Raw genomic sequence first — 16,049 nt, 5'->3', positions numbered from 1 at the left:
TGAAGGGAGATCGTGTGCGCAAAGCCCTCATTCCTTGATTTGCACCACAGTAACACCCAGGGCCTGTCAGCCAGCATTACATTCTTCTTCTGATTCCAATAGAGTCCCAGGCTGACCCCACTGTGCCCTTGGAGTAAGACAGCCAGAGGCTGTTTGGTGTGGGTCCCTTGTTTTCGCCGAAAAGTGAACACCTTTCCCCGACTCAGAAACACCAGTGCACATTCTTAAGACCCGTGATTTGGGTCATGGGAAGAGACACTGAAACTGCGTTGTTTATCTCCAAGCCCTTAGGCAATATTCTTTCCCGCTATTTTTAAGCCTTCTGTCCCCTTCCCCTCCCCAGCCTCACCCTTCCCCTACTTCAACCCCTACAGCCCAGCTCCTTATTCAGCTCGGCTATTTCAGTTTTGGGTTGAATGGTCTAGACAGGAACCAAAAAATGCACAGTCTGCATACTGGTCCCCTTCTGGGCCTCACGATTATCCAAAAAGAGTATAGACACATGGGACTGATTGAGAGGAATCTCAGTTCCATGAGATATTCCATCTAAAGCTAGATTCCATGGAATCTAGCACGTAGGGTGTTCAACGAACCGTCAAAGTGCAATTATATTATGATTGTATTTAGATGTGAATTCCTTTGGCTTTTTTCTATTCTTAAGAGAATATTCTGAAACGATGGCCAATCCCTTTAGCTACCGTGGAGCAAAATAGGAAAGACAGTTCAGCCTGACTTGGGTGGGCCTCTCCAGACCTTGACATGGTTTTGTCATACATACATCATTCCACCGGTCCTTTGTCGTCGTGTAACCCACAACCACAAAATCACAGTTGTATAGAGAAATGAGCACTTACTCAGTTCACATATCTGCAGGATGGCTGATCTCATCCTCCCCCTGGCACCAGGGAGCTAATCGGAGCATGACTTCCTTATAATGATGGCGGACACGGAAGGCTACACCGTCAACCTCACAAACACATCCCGTCTCTGACGCCCTCAGTCCGATCAAATGTCATTGGTCAAAACAAGTCAGGTGATCACGTCCAAGGTCAAAGGTGACGAAGTATACTCTTCTCATGAAAGCATGGGAGGGAGAGAGATCCTGTTTCTGAAAAGCGATTCCTCGGCCAACACACTCCAAATTTCATCAATCTCTATTGTAACCCTACACGCCTCTCTGAGATGCTCTTGGGTAATGCTTTGTAGGGTGAACACAGAAAGGGGGAGATAGTCCTTCCTTGTCCCTCGGCCACAGGAGGAATTCCTTTTCTATGCCTCGGTGTTGCTATCTTGCTTTCAGTCTCCCTGCAGCTGTTAATAATCTCCTGTCTTTGCATATATGGACACTTCTCATCTCTTGCTAAGTTGAGAATATTACTTGACTGCAACTGAGGCTTCTAATACTTTTGCATCCTGGAGAGCTCCTGAGAACCTTTCTAGACATTGCTTCTTTTGTGTCTTCTCAGATGGTTCTCCAACAACCCCATGCCCCGCCACCAGAAGACTAGGTCCCTCTTCTATTCCTGCCTCATGTTTTCCAGGCCTTGATCATGGCATTTATCACCATTGCTTCCATCAGTCCATAAGATTAAGTTTCTAAAAGTATTTTAAAAAATTTTGTTAATGTTTATTTATATTTGAGACCGAGAGAGAGACAGAGCATGAGCAGGGGAGTGGCAGAAAGACGGAGACAGAATCTGAAGCAGGCTCCAGGCTCCAAGCTGCGAGCCCTCAGCAAAGAGCCCGACATGGGGCTGGAACCCACGAGCAGTGAGATCGTGACCTGAGCTGAAGTCGGACGCTTAACCCACTGAGCCACCTGGGTGCCCGAAGACTAGTGTTTCTAAAGGTATGGCTAGTATGTCTGTTAGGTCAGACGTTTCTAGGTCCCTTACGAAATTAAGGTCCCCATGCCCTATTATCAGGAGTCAAATACAAAACATTTGATAGGAAACAAATAATAATAATTAATTACAAATTACTAAACAAAACAAATAGTAGGAAATGGTGCCAGTCAGAATGCAAGAGACTTCAAAGCACCCAACTCTGCAAGGCATAACTCATTTGTCTGCCAGTTATGGGGGGTATCCAAGAGGACCTGGGTTAGGGGTCGGGGCAGTTTCAATGGGTGTGGTGTTCCCAAGACAGTTGGAGAATTTGGTATTTACCAATAAGTAAAGAGTATTTTCATATTTTGACCATCAGGTTAGCCATTCTGGTGTGTTCCTCTTGAACCAAGCCTATCACCCAAGTCTTATTGGTCTCAGTTTCTGGGGTTAAGGCTCCAGAATCTACGTTTTCAACAAACTCCCCAAGTGCTTTAGATGCGCATTAAAATTCCTCTTTCATGTCTAAATTCCTATGCACAGTCTATTACACGGCTGTTGCGGTCAGGGCATGAGTTCTCATAGAAGAGCCTATCACGGCCGGCTCACCCTGATGTGACACTAACTTTTAGGTTCAGTTCAACACATTTAACTGGCTACTTTATTTTTTCGGTGCCAGTTTCCTGTGGAGGGTAGGGCTCAGCCTTTAAACCTAGGTGACACCTGTCAAGATGGCTGACCTATTGAATGAGCTCCCTTAGGGTCGGACAAATGGGAGGAGGAGCCAGAAGGAATAACAAAGAAATTCACACAAAGGGAAGAACGAGGGGAAAGGTCATGAGGTGGGAATGAGCATGACACGTCCAAAGGATTGAAAGAGGGACAATGAGGCTGGAGCTTGGAAGGCAAGTTGGAGGGAGAGCAGTGTTAACAGAGACGGAGCAGTAGGAGGGGACTAGATCTCACGGAGCCTCGTTAGTTACGTTCAGGTATCAAATCCCAGCTCTGCCCGTTGAAGTTCCATCATTTTGTTCCATGACTCTAGGCAAGATCCAATTTTGTCACCTGTAAAATGGAGACAGTAATCCCAAATTCTGGACTGGGAAATACCTCAAAGTCACTACTACTTAAGAACTCACTTGCGAGGGGCGCCTGGATTGCTCCGTTAGTTGAGCATCCGATTCTTGATTTGGGGTCAGGTTATGATCCAAGGACCGTGGGATCAGGCCCTGGCTCAGGCTCTGTGCTGACAGCAGGGGACTTGCTTGGGATTCTCTCTCTCTCTCTCTCTCTCTCTCTCTGACTCTCCCCTACACATGTTTGCTCTCTTTCTCTCAAAATAAATAAATAAACCTTGAAAAAAAAATCTCACCTGAGGAAAGTATTCAAAGTGTTACTTAAAGAGAATACAATGCTTCCAGTCCTACAAACCAGAAACTGTAAACACAAACACCAACAGGGATGGGGTAGGTACCATTCCACAGTACAGAGGGTCAGAAAAGACTACGGGTTGCTGGACAGCTCACACCTCGTTTATGGAAGACAGGTGCTGCCTAAATCTGGTCAAAAGTTGACAGATAAGGGGGCGCCTGGGTGGCTCGGTTGGTTGAGAGTCCGACTTTGGCTCAGATCACGTTCTCACGGTTTGTGAGTTCGAGACCCGCATTGGGCTCTGTGCTGACAGCTCGGAGCCTGGAGCCTGCTTCGGATTCTGTGTCTCCCCCTCTCTCTGCTCCTCCCCCACTTGTGCTCTGTCTCTCTGTCTCTCTCTCTCAAAAATAAATAAACATTAAAAAAAACATTTAAAAAAAAGTTGACAGATATATTTTTTCCATAAAAGTTCAAAATTTAAATTTGTATATGTTATCTCTTGACTTCAAGTATTGGCAACTAACAACGACAAAAAGTTCTAACCATGTAGAGACCAACGAAACACCTCAGCAGGCTGGATTGGTGGGAGAACTGCCATTTTGCAAATTCTCCATCATAGGCTCCAAAATCTCTACCCTGATCAGACCAGCACTCTGTGTTCTGTGTTCTGGACCCCTACAAATTTGCTTTCATTGGACTGCCCTTTGGTATTCTACCACCAGCCAACGTTCAAGAACAGCATTAAAGAAGCCCAGTGAAGTTCCTGTGTTTGTTATAAGGATACTGAGGAAAGTGTCTTTACTTTGTCCCATGGCATCTTCTCTATGAAAAAATATTACAATGATACATTTTCCTTTGCCTTTAACCCCAGGAGTAGTTACACTTACCATGAGCCATGAGATTCTGTTTTCACATTTGACGGACGTCAGAAGTCATGCAAATATCATAATGCTTATAAACCTCTTTACATTAACTGCTAGAAACCTAAGAATGAAGATGATGCCTTGCCTTTAGAAAGTGGCCCGGCTGGTAGTAGATGGGTGGGGACACAAGCCTAGTTCTGGCCAGTGAATTGTGGGGAGCTAAGGCATTTCATCGCTGGCTGAGACCCTCCAGAGCTCTCTTTTCATCTGTTAAAGCAACACGTGGGGAGACAGCTGCCCTCTGGTGCTGAGTTCTGGAGCATGAATGGGAGGCACAGGGCCTCCAGTCACCCTTCAGTGAATACAGGCGCAGGTGAGAAATAAACCTGCTGAGTTCAATCACGGGGATCCTGGTTCTCTTCGTTAGTGCAGCAAAACTTACCCTCTCCTGACTGGTTCATAGTTAATAAAAATCAATTCAGGGTTTGAACCCAGTGTTGCCTTTCTCCAGTGGCCCCTAGCCACTACCTAATATAGGACAATCAGGAATACCGTTCACTGCACAGATAAGGTCAAATGTAAGAATGTAGACAAAAGCACTCTGTGCTCTAATCATTGGACACATGTCTTATAAAAGCAAGTGATATTGTCAAAGTTAGTGAGGTCGATCTTGCCCCCTTAGCAGGGCTGTAAGGTCTATAGGGGAAGGCATTCTGTCCTGGAGTACTTTGAGATCTTAGAGATTATAGGGCACCAACAAGTTCTTGTTGGATCACATTTAGTGGGTGTTGCAAAGGATCAAGAAAATAGCTTTGTGATACAGCATCCTTCTCCCCCAACCCTTTTTTACTGTTCCTCATAATGATAAGAATTTGTCTGTTAATTATTTGGAAGCAAAATTGCTTACTTTTATAGAGGACAAAACACACACACACACACACACACACACACACACACACACAGAGGAAGGCTCTAGCCTCTAATATTTAGTTCCTGAGAAAGATGTGAGAGGAAGGATGGGGGTCAGGATACACTGTTCCTGGCTCCAGGGATGAGAGATGAAAGTAAATCATGAATATGATCACCAGCGAAGCTGAGAAAGAGCCTATTAATGTCACGTAATCAATTTCAAAAAGATACAGTTGCACTCAGGGTACTTAAACCTTGGAGGTTTCAACTACATCATACCTGTCACATGCCCACAGTGTCACTAATGAGCTTATGTAAATATTTAATCTTCTCTATTTGCATTACTCGGCCCAGCCTCCCTCACCAGCCTCTTCTCCCAGCCTCCTCTAATGCCATAATCCAGCCTCATAGAGCTGTTTGGGTTTCTAGAATTTTATGCCTCCACCTTGGCGTATGCAACCGCCTCCATCTAGACTCCTACTTTGCCTTCCCTTTCTGCTTGCTAAGCAGCTACACATCCTTCAGGACTCAGCTCAAATGCATGCACTTTTGGAAACCTTGCCTACACCATCTACAACTCCCCATCCCCATAGAAGTTTTAGTTTCCTTCTCTTTGCTCTTACACCTTGCTAACATTCCATAATCCTGAGTCTTACATCTATTTATTTAACAAACATTTATGAAATCTTACTTTGTGCCAGTCATGGGGCCAGGTGCTGAGTACACAGAGGTGAATAAGAAATCATAATTATTTGTGAGTTCACTGACAAGTGTCTTATTCATTTTTCAACTTTCAAGCATCATGAATCTGTAGGATTAAATAAATACACAATGTGTTCTCTTTATATCTGTGTCCACACTCTGCTTATATCCATCGGGACTGCTTTGGAAGTGACAGAAATGCGATTCAGACTAGGTTAGTCACAAAAGGGGATATACTGGCTCATGGATTCCAGGAAAGTTTGGCCATCCAAGCTCAGGGAAGGTTTTTTTTCCCCCCCAGTAAAATTATTTCATTTAGTTTTAATATCCATTTCCAACAGCTTGAAATAAAAATTTCCATGGCCTTCAACTGAACCTTATGCCACTTTTTTAGAATGTCCTATTTTCCACTAAATAATTTCTAAACCACTCTATGTATCCAGGTTTATGTTTAACACTCAGATATGGGTTTTTGGAAGGCCCACAGTCACCAGTTCCACGCAGTGGTGAACTGGGGCCTTGGGACCTAAATTTAGGAACAATGAAAACAACAAATAGTGATTTGAATGCTATTCAGAATCACTCTCTGTTTTATGTTTGAGCTTCTCTTTTCCTGTTCTTTTAATTTTCATGACCTGTAGCCTGACTTCTTTGGCATGGCGAGAAGCATGGCCACCAAGATCTCCAGCTTTGTAGCTTACAGCTTTCACCGCTGACGAGAGATTGCTGATCTTGCTTAGCGATAGACTAAAATGTCCCAGGGAAGGATTCTGATTGGCTTAGCCCTGACCACGTGCCCAATCTGGGAGCTACCCAGCTCTAGCGGGAGATTAGAACTATAATTGACTAGGTTGCCTCTGATGTCCAATCCCAAACAACCAACTATGGCTGAAGGGGTAAAATAGTGCAGTGAGGTTCCCAGGAGGAAAGAAAGATGGTGAGCAGAAAGGCCTCGTTCTCTAAGCCACTGGTTCTAACATTCATTCAACATTCTTTGTACTCTTATTGTGTTTAAATGCGGACATGAATACTGACAGTGGAGCCCCGAGAAGGCATCAGAAAGGAAGGCATACTTAGAGTTTAATCCTTAGCGACGGGGCTGCATTTTAACAGAACGGACGGGAAATAAATGGCATTCAAGAAAGATGGACATTCAGGAGGAGGAAAAAGCAGGGCCCAAATAAGAGGATATGAAATCAACAGGGGGATCCAGAAGATCCAGAAGTTTATATATGAACAGGGTTTCTACTGCCTATGGGTCACAGCACGTAGGTTAGGAGACATGGCTATAAAGGAAGGTGGGATTGAAACTATGAAGGAATTGAATGTCAGGCTAGGGGCTCTGGACTTTATTCGGTCAATAAAGGGGAGTCTTTGAAGGTCTCAGCACTGGGAACTGAGTGACAAGATCTAATAGCACATTGGCCACTGGGGAGGGACTTTTCAAAGAGCCTTAATGGGGGCACCTGGATGACTCAGTCGACTGGGCATCTGACTTCGGCTCAGGTCATGATCTCTCAGCTCGAGGGTTTGAGCCCCGTGTCCAGCCCAGAGCCTGGAGCCTGCTTCAGATTCTGTGTCTCCCTCTCTTCGACCCCTCCCCTGCTCACACTCTGTCTCTCTCTCTTTCAAAAATAAATAAACATTTAAACAAATTTTAAATTCAAAGAGGCTTAACGGCCAGAAAAATAAATTGGAACTCTCAGTGTCTTTTATTGTTCCCCTTTTGTTAGACACGGGTTCAGAAAAATATTCCTCCATCATTAGAAAACCGTATCATAATGGCTCTTATGATGGCACCCAACACTCAGTCTCAGAGTTGGGGGGCAATAAGGAATAGTAAAGACTGTGGCAAATTAGAGACATGTATCCCTCAGAAGGAGACAAACACCCCAACTTCATTCCTGTTTCACATGCAGGGCTGCAGGCCCATTGTTACTAAATATTCTCAAAATATTACTAATATTAATCTAGAAAAGCTTAAAATCTAGACTTTTGCATAACATCCTGTGGGGGTTTTTTTCCCCTCACGTTGGCTCAAATTTTTAAAACATTCTATAGGCTTGGGGCGCCCGGGTGGCTCAGTCGGTTAAGCGTCTGACTTCAGCTCAGGTCATGATCTCGTGGTCAGTGGGTTGGAGCCCCGCGTCGGGCTCTGTGCTGACAGCTCGGAGCCTGGAGCCTGTTTCAGATTCTATGTCTCCCTCTTTCTCTGACCCTCCCCTGTTCATGCTCTCTCTCTCTCTCTCTCTCTGTCTCAAAAATAAATAAATGTTAAAAAAAATAAAATAAAATGACGCTTTCTTATATAAAAAAAAAAAAACAAAACATTCTATAGGCTAAACGAAACACGTCTGTGGACCCAATTTGTCCCAAGGGCCATCAGTTTCAGACCCCTGGATTCGCGCTGATCCAGAATAAATATTGATCTGGATCTCTGGATACCTTTACTGTCTGACCCTTCTATAATTTCCACTAGAGGATTCAAAAAGGAGAGCAAGGAAAAAGGATGTCGTGGGCAAGAAGGGATTCGAAGAGCTGAAGTTTCTCAAGTGAAATAAATAGATTAGAATAAAGACAAAAGAGATATGTAGAAAGCTCATAAAGCCATGGATGGTTTTAAGCTTTTATTTAATTGCAGTTAGTTAACATAGAGTGTGAAATTAGTTGCAGGTGTGCAGTATAGTAATTCACAAGTTTCATCACCCAGTGGTCACCAGGACAAGTGCCCTCCTTAATCCCTGCCACCTTTTTCACCCATCTCCCACCCACCTCCCGTCTGGTAACCATCTGTTCTCTACAGTTAAAAGTCTGTTTCTTCTTTTTCTTTCTTTCTTTCTTTCTTTCTTTCTTTCTTTCTTTCTGAGAGAGAGGGAGAGCACAAGAGGGGAGGGACAGAGAGAGAGAGAGGGAGACACAGAATCCGAGGCAGGCTCCAGGCTCCGAGCTGTCAGCACAGAGCCCAAGGCGGGGCTCGAACCCACAAACCGTGAGATCATGACCCGACCCGAAATCGGATGCTTAAATGACCGAGCCACCCAGACTCCCCTAAAAGTCAGTTTCTTGATTTGTCTCTCTCACTCTCTCATATCGTTTTTCCCTTTGCTTGCTTGTTTTGTTTCTTAAATTCCACATATGAGCGACATCATATGGTATTTGTCTTTTTCTGATTGACTTCTTTCATTCAGCAGAATACTCTCTACCTCCATCCATGTGGTTGCAACCACACATGTTTGCATCTTGACCCTTAAGCTAGGAGTCTGATGTTTAATTCTCGATGACATTTTTCATTGATGTTACTGGGAAAATACAAAAGAAAAAGAAAAAGAGACTGAGGTCCAGTGAAATGGAATGAACTCGGGCTTTGGAGTTTGAGAAATCTGAATTAAAATGACTGATTTTGATAAGAACATTTATCACAGGGGCGCCTGGGTGGCTCAGTCTGTGAAGCACCTGACTCCGGCTCAGGTCACCATCTCCCAGTTCGTGGGTTCGAACCCCTTGTCGGGCTCTGTGCTGACAGCTCGGAGCCTGGAGCCTGCTCCGGATTCTGTGTCGCCCTCTCTCTCTGCCCCTCCCCCGCTCATGCTCTGTCTCTCTAAAAATAAATAAACATTAAAAAAGAAAAGAACATTTATCACAAAGCTTACAAGCTTGTATCATTTACCTGTTGCTAAATGACACCGAATGACACACAACTACAAAAATATCAGCATCATGCAACAATAAGCATTTATTGTTTATCCACTCAAGTTCGCTGAGCTTGGTCGGGCTCATGCTTCTTTGAGTTTACTCTGTTCGGTACATCTCTCATCACGCTCTTTCCATGAGCAGCCTACCATGCCCACGACCTTCTCACGGTGATGACAGAGGTACAGGAGAGCAGACGGAAACATGCAAGGCTTCTTGAAGCGTTGGCTCGCCCCTGGCGTACCTTCACCTCTTTTAATTAGCCAAAGTCTGGCAGAGGGCACGCCTAGGGACAGATGTAAAGAATATTTGCAGTCTACCATACATACCCCAAACTGGAAACAGCTCAGATGTCAACCAACCTAGTGCGGACGAATAAATCAGGATACAGCCCCCAAATGGAGTATACTGTAGGAATAAAGAGGAGGAACGTGCCATGGCTTCACTCAGCAATATGGATGAATCTTATCAGCCTAGTACCAAAGAAAAGGAGAAAACACAAATGAATAAATACAGTACGCACCTATCTTGTAAAGTTCAAAAAGAAGGAAAGCTTGGGGCACCTGGGTGGCTCAGTTGGTTAAGGGTCCAACTTCGGCTCAGGTCACGATCTCATGGTTCGTGAGTTCAAGCCCCGCGTCGGGCTCGGTGCTGACAGCTCAGAGGTTGGAGCCTGTTTCGGGTTCTGGGCCTCCCTCTCTCTCTGCCCCTCTCCCACTTCCTCATTTTTTCTCTCTCTTTCAAAAATGAATAAATTTAAAAAAAAAGAAGCAAACTCAACTATATCGTTTATAGATACTCACATAGGTGGCAAAAACATAAAACAAAGGAAGAAAATAGTGATCAGAAAAGTCAGAATGGTGGTTAGTCTCTTCTAGGTGTCCTGGTCAGAAAGGAACAAAAGAGGGATGCAGATTTCTCTCTCTTGACCTGGACTGTACTTACGCAGGCAGCTGCTTTGTGATGATTTGTTCAACTGTGCATTTATAGTTAAATTTTTTTTTTTTCTGTATGACTGTTTTTATTTCCTTGTAGTTGGCTTTTTTAAAGTTCAGTCCTAGCTCAAAATGAAAAACTACGAATTACGGATGAAAACCGTCCCCTTTTGCTTCTTTTCAGCGATGGGATGATCTACGCGTCACAACCTCCATTGTCTCTTCGGTGACATCAAGGGAACAACAGTCCCCACTCAGGCCTGTCCTGGGGAGTAGATGAGACAGTGCACAGGAGAGGGTTTTTCCTTCATACTAAATAAATAGTTGCAGAGAAGGAAAATCTGTCTTCGACACCAGAAACAGGAGAGGAAGACTCCATCCTGTTCCCTGGAGGTGTTTCTCGCGTGTTCTCGTTGCTTGAAGAAGAAAAACACAAAAAGGCAGAGGAGGGACTTACACTCAAGTCTACATGATTCAAGGGGAGGAGCCCCAAGAACCCAGAACCCAGCCCAAGATGAGCCACCAGACAGCGTGGGAGCCCCTGGTACATTTGGGAAGCCCACCTGAATACGGGGTGCTTGAATGATTTCTCAAGCTCACCGTCGCTACTCTTCACGTGTGAAGAAAACGAACTTCTTGGTCCATAATTCCACCGAAGACTCTCGGAGGTGGGGGGGGGGGGGCACTTGACACAGTGCTCCTGCCTGACCGCCAGATGGGTCCTCATGGGAGGTCTGTCCCCCAGAGCAAATGGTTATCTTTAGACCCATCCTTCATTTCCCCTCTTATCAGCAGAGGAATGTGGGGAGGCTGTCCGCATTCGCTGGGTAGGCACTTGGGACTTTGTGAGGGTGAGCCCGTCAAAATGGGGGGCTTGCAGGCCTCCAGCACATTCTCAAGGTAGGTGAGTGAGACCTGCCACGGTGGAATTCTCTGGGCCAGAAGAAAGCGTGAGCCCCTGAGGCCGCACAGATACTATTAGAAAGAACTAGGACTTTTGAGGCCTTGCTGTTTGCAAACACGGCCTTAAGAGCTTTACACCAACGACCTCACCAATCCTCAGCCAACACTTTCAGCCAGCAACCAGGTACTATTCTTACCAACCCCCCCCCCCCCCACCACCCGCCTTTAACTTAAGAGAAAGTGAGGCAGGGAGAGATGGTATTTGAGCCTGAAGTGACAGGCCAAGTGGGGCAAGATGGCGCTGACAGATGTGCCCGCGTGGTGGGCAAGATGGGGCTGACACGTGTGCCCGTGGGGTGGGCAAGATGGCGCTGACACGTGTGCCCGCGTGGTGGGCAAGATGGCGCTGACAGGTGTGCCCGCGTGGTGGGCAAGATGGCGCTGACACGTGTGCCCACGTGGTGGGCAGCCTTGATCTGAGCAGCGCTGAGAGAGGGTAGGGGGCAAAGTGGGTACAGAATGGTGCCTGTGACCAACTTTCCAGACCTTTGCTCAGTGCCTTCGTTCCTTCTCAGACATCACACACACACACACACACACACACACACTTTCGGATTTAAGTGGAAAACCCATTCCGAAACCAACCACACAGAAGCCGGTCTTTGCTTCCCCACCGTTTCAGATCTTTTGCTCCAACACGTAGGGTCTTGGGCACAGAAACTAGAGAAATCGACAGGCCGCCTTTGCAGCCAGCCAAGGTCACTGTACCGTTTTCTGGCCTCTTTGGGCTCATGAGTTGCATTTCATCTGCTCTGGAAGTTGCCCTTTCTTGCTAGAGAGAGAGTTGTGGCAATAATCACCGAGAACAGGTACAGCCCTCCTGAGCTCCTTTCCCACCCCTCCCCCAGCCCTGCCACAGCTGTGGGGGCCTGGTCCTCTCTACTTTATAGAGAAGGGGAATTCCAAGGAGAACGTCGGGCTGGTTTATTTTTAATTGTTGACCTCCAAGCCCTTCTGTTTGCATCTGTTTATTAAATTGCGAGCTCAGCTGTGAAATGCCCTTTATGATGTTGTTTTATTGGTGGGCCATTCAGGGACCCAGCGCCACACAAACAGGATAAATATTTTTCTTTGCAGCACACACCCCACGTCGGGGTCCACGGAACAAGGGAAGCGAGGATCGTTTGTTTACGAGCTCTGATTCATTCATTACTTGGCGAGGAGCTGTAAAATGTAAATCTCACATTCCGCAGGACAATCCCTGCGCCAGCTTGAGCTCATTTGGAGGTGTGATGTTCCACTCAAAAGGAGGCTGTTAATTTTATTGACCAAATTTGGAAAGTGGGAGCTCCGAAATTAAATAGAGCCTTTGGAAAAGAAATGAACGTTTAGACCTGAAGAGTGGTGGTCACATGGTTTGGGGTTTCTGTCCCCCACCCCCAGCCCCGCCCCCACCCCCGGAAGGAAACTTCAAATACCCATGCTGTTTGCAGAAACCTTGAAATTGCTGCCTGCCTCATCTTCTAGTTTCAAAAGATTTGATCGCTCCGTGATGGGTTTGTCAGTATTAATTATAGCAACCTTTATGGAGCGCTTAGTTCCCTGCTTTAAATATATCATCTTGGGTAATTCACACAGGCACCCTCAGGGGTTTGTGCTCTTGGTGCCCGGGTGATACAGCCTGGAAACCGAAGCTCGGCGTGGAGAAGGCGTTTGCCGTGGGCTCCCCCCCCCCCCCCCCCAGCTGAGACTCAGAATCAGATCTGCTCCGGACTCGGGCGCCGCTCTCCTGCTCTCTGTTTGCCATCTCCGTGTCACTAAAAAGCTGGGTTTCCTGGTGCTTTAGAAACAACCTAAGTTCCCAGCAGTTACTAAGCAGCTACGGGCTGCAAATTCTCTCCGTTTGCTCCATACTCAGAACAAAAAAGCGATCTGACTTGCCCAAAGATGTCAAGAGCCACACGCTATCCTCGCTGCCGGCCTGCCCCCCAGAGTCAGGCACAGGGTCCAAAAAGAAGAAATACCTTTAACTCCAAAGGTCACCCTTGGAGTTCCTTGGGCCCCACTGCACTCTTCTCTAAGCCTGGCAGGAAAGGGTAAATTGAAACCGAATGAGCCAGAGTTGCGCACTCAGTCTTAGATGGCAAGGTGCATTCGGGGCTCAACTGGGGTGTTTACCCACAGAATGAGTGGGCCCATGTCAATATTTGGACTTGGAGAAGGCCCAGTTTATAATTGTACAGACTTGCCTCTGAATTGGGCTTTGAAACATCCATTTGCCATGATCCTTCAAGGCCTCATTCTTTTCGTAGGGGGAGGCTATTTAGGGAGATTTTCTTTAGAAAGGTTGCTGGGGGCCGGCAGAGAAAAAGGAAGACAAGTTCAGGATGTGATATGAAAATTCACAATGTGGTTTGTAAAAAAAAAAAAAAAAAAAAAAAAATGTAAACCACGCCACAAAAGCTCTCCCATCAAGAGATGTTATTGTTGGTCGAACGGTAGCAACCATCTGGGTCTTCTTTAATGGCTAGGGGCCCTTCTGTGGATGGTACAGATGCTTCTTTTGTGATTGGTGCGATCTTGTAAATAGTTAAAATATTTACCAAGGCACCTCCGAGCTGGAGCTATCCCATTTTATTATTTATACCTTTTCAGAGGGACAAAAATGGAGGTGTCCACTAAACGTGATGGATTAGGTTTATAAACAGCCATTATGGCCGTCAACCATCGAATGTCAGCTTCTCCTTTGTGTCTGTGCATTTCTAAGCTAACCAGTGATCCATGCATAAGATAGGAGGTTAAGAATGCGCGGAGAAAAGGCGTGTTGGCTCCAAGCAAGATGTATCTTCTGCTGATTAGAAATACAGCTGTAGAAAGTGAGGGGGACCCTGGGCAGGAGGCGAGCAAAAAGGGACGTGCGTGTGCACGTGTGTGTGCGTGTGTGTGTGTATGCGTGTGCGCGCGCGCGTGTGCAGGAAGAAGAAAGGGAGCTGAGAAGTGCCGAAGTGACTGCAACCTGACACGCCGCATTTGGGTTCTCACCATTTGAGACTGGAAACCTGCAAGACCTCTACCTGCCAGCACCCTTCAGCTGTTTCCTTAAGTGACTGCAGCTGGCTTTTGTTTTCCCAAGATAAAAATCAGGAAATGCAAAAATTAAATAGGATTTGAGAAGAAAGAGGATGGGCCCTCCTGGGAAAGAAAGGAAGGAGCGAGCCAGCAGGTACCGAGACTTTGCCGGCAGAGGGAGAGCCCCTCTCGTCTCGTGGTAATTAAGGAAAACAGCTTAAAACGGGGCGGGGGCCGCCTGTGTCGCAGATGACCTGTGCCCTGCCTAGACGCTTAACTGGACTGCCTCACCCCCAAAAGTCAGACCAAAACTGCTGGCTACAGTTGGATTTAGGAAAAGGGGATCTTTTTCAGTCAAACTATTCAGAATTCGTAACAGGATACTTTGTCAGTGTAATTAATGGGAGGAAACAAAGTTAACTTTTCTTGCAGGTAAAGGGGGTAAATGCAAATTATATTATTGTTGGCCCGTGATTGCTGCCCGTGTGTTGGGAACAGTTTCTGCCAAAGAGTGGCTTCCATTATATTTTTTACTCTGAAATCCCGGCTCCTTTAATTTCTCAGAGTTCGTCACCGATTTCCTGCCACGCTACAAACAACGCTGGCAACTTTGTGCCTGGATGGCTGGGAGGGAAGCTTAGAATTAAAAGGCAGAGGAGCTCATGCTTGCTTTAGAAAGGGACAGGCTCTGTGCCGCTGAAACAGCACGGAGCCACTCCAAATGTAGATTAGAAATAGAATTTAGGTACAATACTTCCTAGCCGTCTCCTGTAGGACTTAATTAAGAAATTGTGACCTCAGTTACTGATTTATTTACTTATTCATTCATTTATTGGGGGGAACTTGGATGAGAACTTACTGATGGAACGAATATTAAATTCTATGTCTCCGCGGCTTTGCAAATCAAAGAAAACAACCACTTGGAAAGCAGTAAGAACCTAACGCACTTCCTCCTCAGATGAGTCAGCAAGGGACTACTCCATCCTGAGGGTCCCTCCTTGGGTGTTGTTTTACCACCTCCTAGAGCAATATCACACACACACACACACACACACACACACACACACAATTTTCTAAAGAGCTTTCTCACTTAGCCGACCCTACTCACTCGCAGGCCCAGTGGATGATGATCTGACTCAGTGGGAAACATCGTCTATAAACCGGACTCTCTTAATAAACCTCCTTTAAGACAGTAATTTTACCACGTCTCATGGATTATAAGTAATACTAATAATTTTTATCAGCCTCCCCTCACATAACACTCACAAAAGCCTAGCCGGGCTCGTCCGGTGGTTCCCTTGGCAAATTCTGAAACACAAATACGCTCCCTCCTGTGTTGGATTCCTCCTCCCCTGAATCTCACCCATTCATGAGTGAATTAGAACTTTCAGTAACTCAGAAAAAAGTTAACAAAGCAAAAAGAACTTGGAATGTTTCAAGCAATTGTCCCAAACGGTTCAACCATTTGGCTAAACATTCTACATGTTTATACAAAAATGAAAGGCATGTATGTTATAAATCACATAGTTCATAGGACCCATCAACACAGCCCAGATGTACAGAAGCCACTAATTGTATCCCTCCCACAGCCCTTGCTCTCCTAACGCACACACTCATGCACACACACACACAAACACACACACGGGCACACACGAGCTAAAATACTACATTTAAGTCTGAAAAAAAACACAAAACTTCCAAAAGGCTTATTCTTCTGTTCTTTTGGGCAGCCATGGACAGCTACTTTGAGAATGGTTCTAATTATCTTTATAAGAAATAGG

At 45.7% G+C, this 16,049-nt stretch overlaps 1 long non-coding RNA gene across 2 annotated transcripts; it reads right to left on the bottom strand.

The window, feature by feature from the left end:
* Nucleotides 1–9,380: 9,380 nt before the first annotated feature.
* On the bottom strand, nt 9,381–15,642 carry LOC122234178. 2 transcript variants are annotated; one of them, XR_006211950.1, is made up of 4 exons: nt 15,535–15,642; nt 10,307–10,712; nt 9,724–9,834; nt 9,381–9,647 (listed from the first exon to the last, which is right to left on the bottom strand). It is a non-coding gene; the product is annotated as an uncharacterized LOC122234178 (long non-coding RNA). The 2 variants fall into 2 exon arrangements; XR_006211951.1 differs by lacking the exon at nt 10,307–10,712.
* Between the last annotated feature and the right edge of the window lie 407 nt (nt 15,643–16,049).

This window comes from Panthera tigris, chromosome E2, assembly GCF_018350195.1.
Source record: "Panthera tigris isolate Pti1 chromosome E2, P.tigris_Pti1_mat1.1, whole genome shotgun sequence".
Lineage (NCBI taxonomy): Eukaryota > Metazoa > Chordata > Mammalia > Carnivora > Felidae > Panthera > Panthera tigris.
This window is presented reverse-complemented; position numbering and strand designations above follow the sequence as displayed.